Here is a 15,290-nt window from a genome sequence, read left to right as displayed (position 1 = left end):
TTGTCAAAGCATTGTTCAAACCGTGCATGGGGCATTCATTGCAACTGCATCCTCTACGGCAATCGCATTAAATCGAATTAATGTCGCTGGATTGCTTTAGCATTAAACAAACCGATTCCTCTAGAGATCCGAGCCCAATGAAATATTTTTCGTGTTCATAACAAATGTCACGCGTACGCCCGACGTTCACTGCGTCCTCGCTTTACAGCGCCGAAATCGTAAAACGCGGCCGAATAAAGAACACCGTCGCTCGTAAAAGCGACCCGAAGCGTCGGCAGTTAGAAGAAAACTTCCCGTTATACGACTTCGCCACGCAGCCACGCAGCCAGCTCTACTTTCCCTCACAAAAACACACGTACGCAAACACGTACGAATGCAGGCCCCTTCAACTGTTTTGCGATATACATGGCCGTATACGCAAAAAGCACCTAGCGCACGTCCGCTATTTCGTGCGTATGGCTGTGGAAACATGCTTCGCTGCGTACCGACATTAACGCGAATGACGACCGAAAACAATGACACATTTAGAGGCGGGCAAAAAAAAAAAAAAAAAAAAAAGAGGGATAGGAGTAAATTCAACGCCTATAAAAAAGTGTTAGACGAAATAACAGCCAAGCAGCGAGACTGGAAGTTTCAGCAGGTGGAACACCGACCCCTGCCTAACCTCGTTCTTTAGATATTAAAACTGCTGTGCTCTGGCCACTAGACACGTCATGCCGCCGAGAGTAGACGCAGTGATGAAAGGGACGTGCAATGGTGCTGCGTCTGTTGTCCGTCTAGGAAAGTTAGAAACATGGCGCACTAGAGCGGCGAAATTCCTGTAGTGTGTAACTTTGGCTATGTTGGACATCTATCCATCCTTCTGGCGGAGAATCGACGGTAGGCGGTCATGTACAATTCGGTCCAGGGGCTTTAGGGGTCTAAAGGGAGAATTTGTGTTAGAAAATTTGGATGTATCCTACATCGGCGGAGATTGTCCTCCCGCAGTCTGGAGTCAGTTCGAGTCTTTACCGCGCCATCCAAGACCGCGTACTTATAGCGTCTCCGCATGTACCGCATAGTACCGTCTTTTAGGCACGCGCGAGTTTTATTTATTCATCCCTTTCGAAGCCTGACGAAGCGTTTCGAGTTGTCATCAATTCGTGTGTCCCATGTGGTAAAAGGGGAGGTCATGCGCTGTTATTAACCGTTCAGCGACATCATTCTGAACTGGCGCTTCAAGCGGTAATGGTCGATACTTATAGCCATTGCTAACGCCGTATAGCCAGGATTTATCTTTGAGTTAACTCTCCTTAGAATTCTTGACGACACGAATGCGTCGAAGGCATTTTGAAGAGGGAGGCACCAGGAGGCGATCCAAAATGGACAGCTGTGGCGGGAAAGGGTAGGCAGAAGACTTCAACACTGTATGGAATTGTGTCATTTAATATTGTATATTTGTGGAGATATGTACCGGTAGGAATGAACTTTTCCAGGTGTGAGTAGAAGAAGAAAACGCAGGTGCCCTATGCAGAAGAAGATGCGAATGCCGACGGCTCCCCGCGCTACACGCACGGAGAAACTGGCGGCGCTGAGGCCTCGCGCCTCTATGCATGTAAAGGATATATAAAGAATCAAGGGAGAGGTGCCTTTGGTGCTATTCCCGCCTTGAGGCGTTGTCTGGAACACACATTACAGGACGCTATGATTTTCTTTGGTTGTTGTCACGCGCTAGGAATCCAGATCGACTCTCGAAGTTCTGTCATACTTGACCCCCCGCGATACATTAGTGGTGCGGGCGGAGTCTGACTTTGGACTCAATCTTACCTTATGTCATACTTGACTGCCCCCCCCCCCCCCCCCCCCCCCCCCCGTTTTGGGTGCGGCGTTGCGCAGCATTCATGACGAGGTTTGTGAACAAGTTTTCCTTCGGGAGGAGTATGGAGTGCTTCACTTCTTCTGACAGAGCTGCACATTGAAGCCTACCTAGCCCCCGGAGAAACCCTTAGGATCTAGAAAAGCTGAAGCTAGCTCCAGCTTTTTCTACATCCTAAGAGTTTTCTCCGACTGCTAGGTAGGCTTCAATGGGCAGTTCCAGCTCCATACAACGACTCAAGGCGAGAGCAGCACACATGGCACCTCTCCCATGATTCTTTTTATAGTCTTTACAAGGCACGCTCGAGGCCATAGAAACAGACGCGGACCAAGCCACGGAAGGCCGTAGCAAATCTTTCGCTTTAAAAGTGCAAACACGCTCGTCTTTTTTTTTTTTCGCCATATTGAGAATAAGGGTACTTTCGCTGGTTGACTGAAATTCCCGTGACTGTCGCCGACCACAAAAATGTTCTGACACTCACTTTTCCCCCGACGCTCAGCAGCATGAAACAGCTGAATGACACCGGAGAACGCCAGGCCAGTGTCGCGTTATTACCAAGCGATTCACACTCAGCACCATATAGTAAGGACATAAATAGCGAGGCTGGAAGCCAACGAAGGACCAAGAAAAAGTGTGCAATAGGGCGCTAGCTTTCAGATGAAAGCGAATCCGAATCGCTACATATTCTAGGAAATTTAGAAACACAAATATCTTCCATGCAATAATAGAAAAAAAAAAACAGAAGAAAAAAAAACAAAATACGGCAACCACCTACACCAATACATATTGAACATCGCACAAAATTACGAACAAAACAAGCGTAAGTAAAAGTAAAATGCGTTTTTATAATCACAAATAGAGACACATGGCGCTTTAATGCAAATACATGCATAAGCAACGGGTCTATGATGAATATATATATATATATATAAACGTAAAAGAGATGACACACGTCACAATAAAGTTTACTGTTTTTCTACCGGTGTGTCATCTCCTTTACGTTTATGCCCTACTGGACCCATTCGAGCTTCAACCCCCTCCCTATATATATATATATATATATATATATATATATATATATATATATATATATATATATATATATATATATATATATATATATATATATATATATATATGTATGTATGTATGTATGTATGTATGTATGTATGTATGTATGTATGTATGTATGTATGTATGTATGTATGTATGTATGTATGTATGTATGTATGTATGTATGTGAAGGGGAAATGTAGGTGCTCGTTATAATACATGAAGGAAAGAAGCCAACAGTCGGCGAGGCCAAGGAAAGCATTGGGGATTGTACTTTGTCTTTTTTTAATTTTTACTTGGATAATCACAGAATTATGTAATCTGCTTAGAGGAAAGATAATTAAACACAATGTAGAAGAAAAACAACGTGCCGATGGTGGGAACCGAACCCACGACCTCCGAATAACGCGTCCGGTGCTCTTCCAACTGAGCTACAATTGGAAGAGCACCGGACGCGTTATTCGGAGGTCGTGGGTTCGGTTCCCACCATCGGCACGTTGTTTTTCTTCTTTTTTTTCTTCTACTTTGTGTTTAATTATCTTTCCCCTAAACAGATTACATTACTATATCTGTGATTATCCAAGTAAAAATTTAAAAAAAGACAAAGTACAATCTCCAATGCTTTCCTTGGCCTCGCCGACTGTTGGCTTCTTTCCTTCATTATATATATATATATATATATATATATATATATATATATATATATATATATATATATACCGGGTGTCCCAGCTAACTTGAACCAAGGGTTAAAAAATAATATATTTGATTTAGGTCAGTGAAACCAGTTGCATACAACTACCAGCCTGCTTGCGCACTACAGGCAATTTTTTCTTTTGCAATTAGTTAATTGGCTAATTATGTTAATTTTTCTAATTTAATAAATATTCACCTTAGACCAAAAATGTGAATTGGAAAGTTGTAGAGCACCTTCAGAAACCCCCATTCCATTAATTGCGATAAAGGAAGTCTCACGTGTATCTTTTTTTCCGGGCTCAAAAGAAAGCCCGCGAAATACAAATACTACCACGTGACTAGCGCATTTGAGCGCAGCGATCGTGGTGCTCTCAGTCGTGGTTTGAGCGAACGAAATCAGCTGCGGCCGTGACCCGATGGTCCCGTTGCAGCGGCAGGCAGAAATGTTGGCGATGGTTGGAGCGAGCTCGAGCTCACCCGTCGTCACCGCGATCTTGGTCAGGCCTGTGCACCGCAGCAGCCTACATCACGACAGGCGGATGACGATAAGGAACCGACAAATGAAGGTGCAGCGCTAATTTTAGTCGAGGCACATGTCATCTCGCCCCTTTACCCAAGCCTGTATGAGCAGATTCAGTGGCTGATACCTTATCGCTCATCCGTTTGCCGTAAAGTTCGCTGATGGGAGAGAAGGAGGGTTTGTTAGAATCCCGGTGGTGTAGGCTCGCCGCTCTCGGTGCTACTTGCACCATCACGTGCGCTGGCTGTCGGACGCGGGCGAAGAAGCCATCGCAGGCATATCGGCCTGCCGCTTTAACGGGGCAAAGGAGACACGGCCGCAGCTAATTTCGTTCGCTCAAACCACGACTGAGAGCACCACAATCGCGGCGCACAAATGCTCTAGTCACGTGGTATTATTTGTATTTCGCGGGCTTTCTTTCGAGCCCAGAAAAAAAGATACACGTGAGACTTTCTTTATCGCAATTAATGGAATGGGGGTTTCTGAAGGTGCTCTACAAGTTTCCAATTCACATGTTTGGTCTAAAGTCGATATTTAATCAATTAGAAAAATTAACATAATTAGCTAATTATGTAATTGCAAAACAAAAAATCGCCTGTAGTGCGCAAGGAGGCTGGCAGTTGAATGCAATTGGTTGCACTGACCTACCTCAGATGTATTAGTTTGTATCCCTTGGTTCAAGTTAGTTGGGACACCCGGTATATGAGTTTGTTTGTTTTAGGCACAATGGCAAAGAAATACAGGGTAGTCGGAAATCCGTGAAGTGCGTACAAGGCTGGCATGTAAGAATAGCAAGCTGCTGGTCTCACTACATGTATGCAGAAAATCATTGCCCCGCTTGTGCATGCAACAACACACTTCAGCGCCTACGTCTTCTGTGTTGAAGGACCAACCTGTTCAATCATATACGCTCACGAACATTACAATATCAGAAACCAGTTCACGCATGATTCCTATTTAAAACACCCTACAACGACATGGCACATAACTGACAGAAATAGGCACACTCTGCCGCATGTCTAACATTTTACAAGCACGCTTTCACCACAGGATTTACAACAAACTATATATGCATGAGAGGGGGAGCAGTTAGGGAAAAGAAAAGATGGAGAATACCTCAGCTTTTTGCGATTTGATGATGACATTGCCTTGCTAAGCAACTCGGGGGATGAACTGCAAACAATGATTGATGACATAGACAGGAAAAGTAGAAAGGTGGGCTTGAAAATCAATATGCAGAAGACTAAGGTAATGTTCAACAGCCTCGGGAAGGAACAGCAGTTTACGTCGCAGATTCAGACCATGAAAGAGAAATAACAAGGAGAATAAGACTGGGATGGAGCCCATTTGACAAGTACTCGCAGGTTATGATAGCAGCTTACCGGTACCGCTCAAGAGGAAAGTATACAACAGTTGTACTTCACCTGTACTCACCTGTGGGGATGGAATGTTGAGGCTAACGAAAAGGGTTTTACTTAAGTTGAGGACAACAAAGGGGACTATGAAACGAAAACTGGTAGGGGTAACGTTAAAAACCAGTAAGCATGTAGAGGGGGTCAGACAAATAACTCAAGTTACTGACATTCTAGTGGAAATCAAGACGAAGAAATGGGCATGGGCAGGACATGTAGTGTGAAGAGAAAATAACCGATGGTCGCTTAGGGCAACAAACTGGATTCCAAGGGAAGGAAAGCGTAGCAGGGGGCGGCAGAAAATTAGGTGGGCGGATGAGGTTAAGAAGTTCGCAGGGATAAAGTGGATGCAGCTCGCACAGTCCCGGGTTATTTGGGGGAATATGAGAGAGGCCTTCACCCTGCAGTGGGTATAGCACTGCACCGCGCTGCATCGCACAGCGGTGCAGTGCGATGAAGCGCCTTCAGCTACGTTCCAAACTTTAGGGAAGATATGGGGGAGAAGAACGAGGGCAAGGAATGCTCCGCCGAGCTGCTCTTCGCGTAATTGTTTTCCGAAAACAAAGAAAAAAACACTTTTTTTACTCAACCTCTACCAAACAACTTTGCCGATGCTGCTAGTCACAAGAAAAAAAAATATTTTACAAAGCGTGTAACAGGTAAAAATAAAGCAACGGAGAGTAAAAGCGAGGAGCATAGAAAAGAACAGAAAATTAAGCAAGAACCGAACAGTGGCTATAGCTTAAAATGGTACCAGCAACAAAATGGACGAAGTCGGCTCTCTACCGGGGAAGCGAAGCGGCCCTTCGTGTTGTAAGCTGGGGCTAGCAATCGAGTGCAGGTCTACCGGCCCCATTCATTAACGCAGTCGTCGGATTCCGCAGAGACAGTAGGGGCTCAAGAGAACTCATGTCAGATGAAGCCGCTCCGCAACAGCCCGTCGGTGCGGATCTCTCAGAGGCGCCAGATCACGAAGTGGGCCAGCTTACTGCGCACTGATGTCTTGAAGGAGCCAAACAACCTTCACCGGACTTTCCAGCTTCTTTGTCCCCGACAACAGCGAGTAAAAGCCATCTTCTCCGTGCGATTCTAGTAGAAACTGATGCTGGGAGATTAGAGCGCTAATCGGATGAGGCTTCGTATTTAATTTGAGGTGGTATAGACTACTTAAGTTTTTAACAGACACATTTCCACTCTGTGCGTAACAGCAAAGTGGGTGTATAAGAAAGGCGAGCTCCTCGCGACTTTCGATAGGTGCAACCGAGAAACGATGTTGAAAGGTCCTCGCTGTAATTGACAGCAAATAGAACCTTGAGGGTTGCTGTTCTCGGCCCAAGAAAAGATTTTATTTTCTTTCCGACCCTTAATGACACTGAAGCACATACTCTGACCTCCGCATATTGCATACGGCGGCAGCTGCCCAAATTTGTAATTTCGAAAGTATTCGTGTCGCCTGTAACATAGTATTTGAGGGTGTACACCAGTGCCTCTCTCATTCATAACGGTGGACGTGGGACGCTCTGTATTACCACGATGCTTAATTGGAATGCGGTTAAAATATCGTGGCAACAAGTCATCCGCTATTTAAAGCACCTGCCGCGCTTAAAACACATAGGAATATAACGAGCCATTGTGTAGTTTTTCCTGGTAGCTTTCACGTGCTGACCTACCTTGAGCTTGTATTGTACCAATGTAACACAAAAGTCAATCTGACACCGACGAACGTCAGCAACCAGCCAAGAGCGCCCGAGAAAGAGCACAGCTTCACTTCGTCGTTTTCCCCAATCGCCCGTGTCATTCTCCGTCGTCTTCTATGAACGGCATATGTCAATATCAACTTAGTGTCATAAAAATGGCCAAAACCTGCACGGTAATCAAAGATACGGAAAAGAGACGCTCAATATTTTGTCTCTATATACAAGCTGCTGGTGGCCAGAATTCTACACGTTCCTTCAAGTTGACATACTGCTGCATTTAACGCATCCGCATTTTTGTCTATGCATGTATACGTTGCAGTCAGAGCTCTCTTTGTTTTTCCACATCTAACAAAAACGTTTTGCCGGACAATTCTTTTACAATGGAGTACAGTTTAGCCGACAGTGAGCTTAGATAGCGTCCAGCAGGCGAGAGCAGCGCCTTGGCCCTAATTCATACCTAAATCATCTGGTTCTCATCCGGTAAATAAATACGTTGGTCTGTAGCCTACCTCAACTACTACATCCAATGGCAGCGACTTTCGATTGACTGTCTGCCGTATGGTGAACGCTCTGCTCTGCGTTAGTTGATTTGGTTTAGTTTTGGTTCGGTTTTGAGGTTTTAACATCCCAAAGCGACTCCAGTTATGAGAGACGCCTTAGTGGAGGACTCCGGCAATTTCGAACACTTGGGGCTCTTTAAGTTGCACTACCACTGCAGAGCACGCGCGAACCTTGCCGTTCGCCTCCTAAAAACGGCCGCCGCAGCCAGGATTCGATTCTGCATTCGAGCGCCCTGACCACTGCACCACCATGGCGGGGCACACTTCCGTGCCAGTGAATTACGCCCGAAATAAAGTGAGGTTGTTAGTGATATAGTGCCTCATTCTTCCATTACATAATAGGCCTCCATCGCTCTCGCCTTCATCCGACAAAACCGTAAAACCAATATAGAGTGATAACCATCCCTAAATTGTATGATGTTCAAGTTATCACGAAGTAAGTAAATTTGAAATTAAAGTTGGGTTCTGCAAAAGGATGTTATTATTTTGCCGCTGTCAAGACTGAAACAAAGAAAAGAAGGAATTAGTGTATTTTTGAAATAAGCGCGAAAATATTTGTACTTTACAGTGATGCCTTACTACGTTTACAAGAAACTGAAAAGCCAAGTAAAACACAAGGATAGTATACGGATAAATAATTTACGCTTCTCTTCCTCTCCGTTGTGGGTCAGCATGCATTACGTACTCTTGGTGGGGATGGCAAGGAAAAGATAACACAACCGCCACCATAGAAGGCCGAACGTCGAACCAATAACTATGCGCTTCAAAAAGCGTACTTTCCTCTAATACCACCTATATGTATCACCTCTAGAAAAAAAATTGATAAAGTTCCAATTTCCTCATAAAGGAACGCAAAGCAAATGGAATGTCAGAATTGTGTGGGTTGCTACAGCTTTTGGAGGCTGCTTACCTTGTGCGAAGAATAAATATTTTAAGTAAGGTAAAGGCCAGAATAGGCAGACAGCGTTTTCACATCCAATAAAAGGTATACCAACAACCGAGAACCTTATTTCGAAAGTAGAACTCAAATTCATTTATTCTCAGATAAATGTTGCCCTAATGATAAAAAAAAAAAAACTGATCTTGCACGTTTTTCGGGAGTGTTTCTGCGTAGGAAAAGAGAATGAAAAACGGAATAGGGGATTGCAGATAAAAGTAATGATCGGAAAACAGCCTCGTGCCGGACTGATCCGCGTTCCAATCATCAATATTCTTTTTCGACCTTATAATTTTATTGTGCAAAAAAACTGCCATATAATGCACAGCGCGTGCCCCGCCGGGGTGGTGCAGTGGTAAGACGCCCGACTACAGTCCGGAGTTCCCTGGTTCGATCCCGACCACGGCGGCTGCGTTTCGATGGAGGCGAAACGAAGTGGCGTCCGTGTGCTGTGCGATGTCAGCGCACGTTAAAGATCCCCAGGTGGTCGAAATTACTCCGCAGCCCTCCACCACGGCTCCTCTTTCTACTTTCACTCCCACCTTCATCCCTTCCCTTACGGCGCGGTTCGGGTGTCCACAGAGACAAGTGTGACAGATACTGCGCCTTTCCCTTCCTGTGAACCAATTATTATTATAATTCACAGCGCGCACGTCCTGAGTTTCGCCTGCCCGAAGTTCACAACAAGACCGAAGTTCGACAGGTGCTCAGCTAAATCCTCCCCGTCTCCGCTTTTCAGTGTCCTAATAAGAGCATTGCGCAGGCAAGGGAAAAGACCTCAAAATATTGTACCGGCAGGTTGAATTGTTGCTGCAATCAAACTTAAAACCAGAAATCACTGATGTTTTCTGGTACCTATATAGAGTCTCTCCACACAGAAGTTATTTTGAAGCTTTGCATTGAAGTGTTCGCGCTATCTGTAGACCTTATGGCTGGCTTCAGGCCAGGTCCTTACATAGGTGACCATCAAACCAACAAAGATATAGGCTGCAGACAGCAATATTTTAGCGGTATTTATTCTTTAAAGTTGAATTATCTAAAATATGCGTCGAACTGCTTTAAAGTAGCTTGGCTTCCATCAGTGAACGTTGATATTTGTGAACGAGGTCTCCTTGCTATCTCTTAACATTCCCGGGTGAACCAGCAAGCGTAATCGCAGCCCAACTGCTGCGATAATTTAAGTGTCCGGAGAATAAACACGGAGAAAAGAGATTTATACGGGTAGGGCATATGGGTGGGTTTCTCCCGTTGAGAGCCCCACTGGTTCTTGCCGACGATCTGGCCTTTTCGCCGAGCCCCAGCTGATGAGCTCGCTCTTTTATTTCTCTCGTTTCGGATAAGGGAGTCAACTGACCACATTAATTCATTACCATTACCATGCACTATGCTATAACTTGGATATTGGTTTGTGGGGTTTAACGTCCCAAAGCAACTCAGGCTATGAGAGACGCCGTAGTGGAGGACTCCGGAAATTTCGACCACCTGGGGTTCTTTAATGTGCACTGACATCGCACAGCACACGGACGCCTTGCTTTTCGCCTCCACCGAAAAGCTGCCGCCGAGGCCGGGATTCGATCCCGCGTCCTTGGGAACAGTAGTCGAGCGTCGTAACCACTGCGCCACCCCGGCGGGGTATAACTTGGATATTGCACCAATTGGAGCTGTGGGGATTCTATTTCATAGGAGATATGACATGCAGTATTTTTGTGTGGTAGTGTGGTGCTTGTTTGCAACCGAAATCGTATTTCTTTTTTAATTGCTGAAACTCAAGTACTGTGTGCGGCTTTCATTATTGAGCATCTGGAGCATTCAACCCGAGATTTCTCGAGCTCTATTTTCTCACCATAATAACTATGGCACAACAGTGGCCATCTCAGAAATCCATGCTTTGTTAAGCATCTACGGTGTAGTTTATCTGAATATTAGCAAGAATTAATATTTGTTCATCTGATCGTTAGAGTCTTTGTACAGATCTCATACTGAACGTTGAAGGCAAGTTGAAGAGGCTCAAAACAAGAGAAAAGGGGAGAAAAATCCGCTTAGTGCGAAGGGTAATACAGCAACTTAAACTAAGCTAAAGTGAAGCGCGATCAAATTGATGGAAATCTGGGCGCCTCGCTTTTTTTCATCGTGATTTATTTGGTAACTGTTGCGACAGGGCCGCTGAAGGCAAAGGAAGATTATACTTTACGAAACTCTGCATTCTCTAAGCATTCACTTGACAGCTAAGGGCACACTGAGATTAACTCCATGAAATATTTATTATTAGTGAATATGCTATATATATTATGAATATATGCTACGGCTCGTTCTAGATACAGTAAAATTTTGGCGTGCATTTGTGCGTGTATTTGAATGTATTGCTGAGAAAATTTCATCTGAAGATGATACCACTGAACGATTTATATCCACCGCATATTCGCCAAACGACTCCGTGTTCACCGCCCCGCCGGGGTGGTGCAGTGGTAAGACGCCCGACTACTGTCCGGAGTCCTGGGTTCGAACCCGACCACGGCGGCTGCGTTTCGATGGAGGCGAAACGAAGTGGCGTCCGTGTGCTGTGCGATGTCAGCGCACGTTAAAGATCCCCAGGTGGTCGAAATTACTCCGTAGCCCTCCACTACGGCTCCTCTTTCTCTCTTTCCACTTTCATTCCCACCTTCCTCCCTTTCCTTACGGCCCGGTTCAGGTGTCCACATAGCAAGTGTGACAGATACTGCGCCTTTCCCTTGCAGTGAACCAATTATTATTATTATTATTACTCCGTGTTCACCATTTTGAATTGAGCGATGGCTAATCCCAGTCTATCAGATCTGTATTGGAATAACGGGCTGCACAGGTTTCAGACTGTTTACGACGGTGGCCGGTGACGTCGAAAAGTGTATTCAATTTTCGGTGTTTCCTTGTTTACACGAGCTCCGCTAATAGTGACTGTACCATCTATTTCTTTGGGGCGGCATTAATGCCTAAATTTAAATAAAAATAAATTAAATTTAGTTTATTTATATTGACCAACTTCACCATTGCCTTAGTATCCTTATAAGGCCCCCAGTTGTAGGCTGAACTTATACTCAAGGTGTATATTCTTCCGCTCCCCGATCCTGACCCTCTCTTCTGAAGGCAGCCGGCTCAACCGCAGTTTAGTCCATCTGATGCCCTATATTACAAAGATTTGTGCTCCTGTCCACTTTATAAACTCAATATTCTATGTCGGACATGTATTTGCTGCCTGACACACAGCCGACAGCTTCCGTTGTTAAACGGGCAGAACAATAAGTGTTAGATCAGTTTCTATAGAAATCCCATGCACTACTTTCGCTTCTTTTTGCTCGCCGCAAATATGCAACGTAACTAAGGACGGCTTCTTATTGTGAATTGATATTTTACTATAAGTATTAAGAGGAGGTTCGCCTTTTTCATTAGTTCGTAGGCTGCTATCCATAATATAGAGCATTTTTTTTTTTTAATGAATCGAGTGGAATCGACTCACGACTTGCGTGAACTGTATTAACGAAATGGGGCAGTTCTGTGTCTACTGGAAGGACATCGTGAGATGTTGAAACCACGACAGCACAAGCGACGACACTAAGACAAACAAATCAAAATAAAACAAGCCTTCATTGTTGCGCATACTTAGGAGCGAAGCTGCAGAGAGAAGAGTTGGAGGCTCGGAAAAAGCTCTCTGCATGGAGCATTACGGCATGCACTAAAAGAGGAAAATCCGCACGCCGACGCGTTTTTCTTTAGCCATGCGAGGATACGAAGCACAACGACCAAGGAACGAGGACTTCCGTCTTCTTTCTCGAACTCATCATGTGCTGCTTCCACGGACCCTCGCACACGGAAGCTTCTTCGTAAGAGGCGTGGTCGGGGACGAACGTTGAGGTGCTTACTTCCACTTCTAGCCCGCAGTGTATTACATATATGGCTGAAAGCCCGGTTCACCAGAGTGCGGCTTGATAGGGCACCGCCACCGCGGAATACCACAGAGACCGCTGAAAGGCGGCAGCAGCAGCTGCCTGCGGCTACATGAGAGCGAGCCGGAAAGGAGATTTGTTTTTCCCTCGGTTCAGCCATTCCACAATAGAAGCCCAAGCTCTATGTGATGCCGTCCCAGCTTTGGCACTCACTTTCCTGTGTTCGTCTTTTATCATGCCTCTGTGCCTTTCTTTCATCTCAAAGCTCTCTGCAACTCCCTTGGGCGGGGGTATGAGTAGAGGAACGTTCTTTTTTTTTTTTTCTATTGATACCTGATCTCCTGCGGAGGCACCATTACTGAACACGGAAGCAGCTAAAGGAGTGTATATTTGCGGAGCCTCTAATGGCCTCCTTGTATTCCGTGGAAACACACTGCGCGTTGCGGTTTCTTGACAGAAAAATATGCTTGGGCCTTTTGCACGAAGCTCGCGCACTACGCTGGCTTCAGGATCTGCCTCGATTGTGGGGTAATGCATTTGCTTTCCGTGATCCTCGTGGACGTCTAATATCCACTACTTGATTCGCGATGTATTGTGACACAGGGCGTGTTTGCGGGATATTTCGCTGGAAAAAGCGTGAGCTCAAGGATCAGAGTTAATGCATTTCTGACATCTTGAACATTGACAATAGCGTCGACATATTCAAGGCATTACGTATCACTGTGACTTCACGAATAGTTTCCATTTATCTTTTGTGTCAGCGACAATTTCTGCTGCTCTTCGTCAGTTATCGATATTTAGATATTTTAGCTATTTTGAATTTATAAATACTTAGATATTTAGAATTTAGAATAAATATTTTGAATTTACAGAAACAAGCCCAACCTTTTCCCTCGCCGTGCTCCTTCATACCGAAGGGGTGTGAGGACAAGCGAAGGCCGGAACGGATCTCCAGGGGGAACAGCAAACATTTCGAAAGTGAGAGGCTTGGGATACTGAGGGCACCTCCACCACTTGTGACCCACCGCTCGAGCAAACTTCTTTATTCCAGTCACAATCTGGAACGCGGCGAGTGCCCTTGTGAACACCGGTGAATGATGATGATGCTGCGTATGTACAGGTGAAAGAGGTGAAGGCTCTGGCACCGCGCTCACAATATTCATAATATATACGTAGGAGTTCACATTAGTAAGGCGCTTTCCCTCTCATAGCTTATTACGTTCAACACGGGCGCAGAATGCTCACTTTCCTGCAAACGCAGCAATGTTGCCAATATCGGCACATAAAGAGAGCGGAAAGAAAATCAGATTAATCTAGGTTGCAGGTTGCTCAGGATATTTGGCACGAACTGTAATATATATTCCTTCTCGCTCCACTGTGCCTTCACTATTTTCTTTTTTTATTTTTGCCTTTTTCGCTCTCGCTTCCCTATATATTACTCAATGCCGTTTTCCTGCCGTCCCTCTTGTTCGTCGCTGCAGTTTTCATCGCCTTTGTTTTCCTTTTCTCGTTTCCGCTTTTTTTTTTCTTTTTTTTTCTCGGTTCCTTTCTTCTACATTTGCTCTTTTCGCTTTCCACTTGGATTAGTTTTCCTCTGCTTGTGAGTTTCAATATCCTACAACGAGCTTTGGTTCCTCGGTGACGCATGGTGCATCTGATTAAGGTTCTCACTATAATAGATACAATTTTGAAGGTGTCAGGAACGGGAACAGACTTCAATCTGCTGGTTGGATCAAAGAACGGAAGAGAGAGAAACGAGACCGAGATACTTAAAAGAACTTGCGACACTTAAACCGGAAAAAAATCAGCGAGAGAGACAGCCATAAAAAAAAGCAGGCTAAAAATCAGGCTACACCAAAGTTCCACCTTAGGGCCATGACGCGACTGCCTTGATGGCTCCCCAGAACAGCTCCTCCTATTGTCGATCCTTGTTCCTTACACTGACCTCTCCCACTGGCGCCGTTCTTCCAAGCATACCAGTGACAATTAAATCTGTTGATTCAACTTTCTCGTCACGTCGCCTCCGCTATGAGGCGCGGCGTTTCTCCGGCGACCCCATTTGCATGGTGAGAGCGTAATTTAGAGCAAGCGCTGTGACTTCTCTCTCCGCACCGTAGCACGAGCGCCACGACCACCCCATAGCATCTCTTTCCCTGATGTGGAGACGAAGAAAGCGCAGTTATCGCGGCCTGTATGTGGCGCGCACTAGAAAATAACCGCTCGCTAGAGCCGGCGAAATACTAAATCAGCTCACTAATGCAATTAGGAAATTGCTTCTTAAACTCTGACGCAGACTTATGACCGGGGTGAGACAGATCGTCATGAGAGCGTTCGTTTCACAACAAGCAGATGGTTTTCTTTATTTCTGTAGTCGTGCATGGTTGCATTTTAAAGTTCAGCATAGCGGTGTACTTTAATTCTGAAATTCTTGTACAAGGTCATCCACTTCTTGCTATAACACGGTCCCCGCTTCCAAAGCAACTTTGCATACGATACGGGCGCTTATCGAAGATAAGTCATACAAGCACAGAAGGGCGCGGATGTGGTGCTTCACATGAGCTGTCACTAAGCTTTATAGTTTGGCCGGGTAGGACGCAATGACGCTTTTAAGGTAGTGACCGCGTTATAGCTAGAAGTGAACGA

The sequence above is a fragment of the Amblyomma maculatum genome, chromosome 3, assembly GCF_055883805.1.
Source record: "Amblyomma maculatum isolate TAMU_Amacu chromosome 3, ASM5588380v1, whole genome shotgun sequence".
Taxonomy (NCBI): domain Eukaryota; kingdom Metazoa; phylum Arthropoda; class Arachnida; order Ixodida; family Ixodidae; genus Amblyomma; species Amblyomma maculatum.
Note: the sequence above shows the minus strand (reverse complement) of the source record.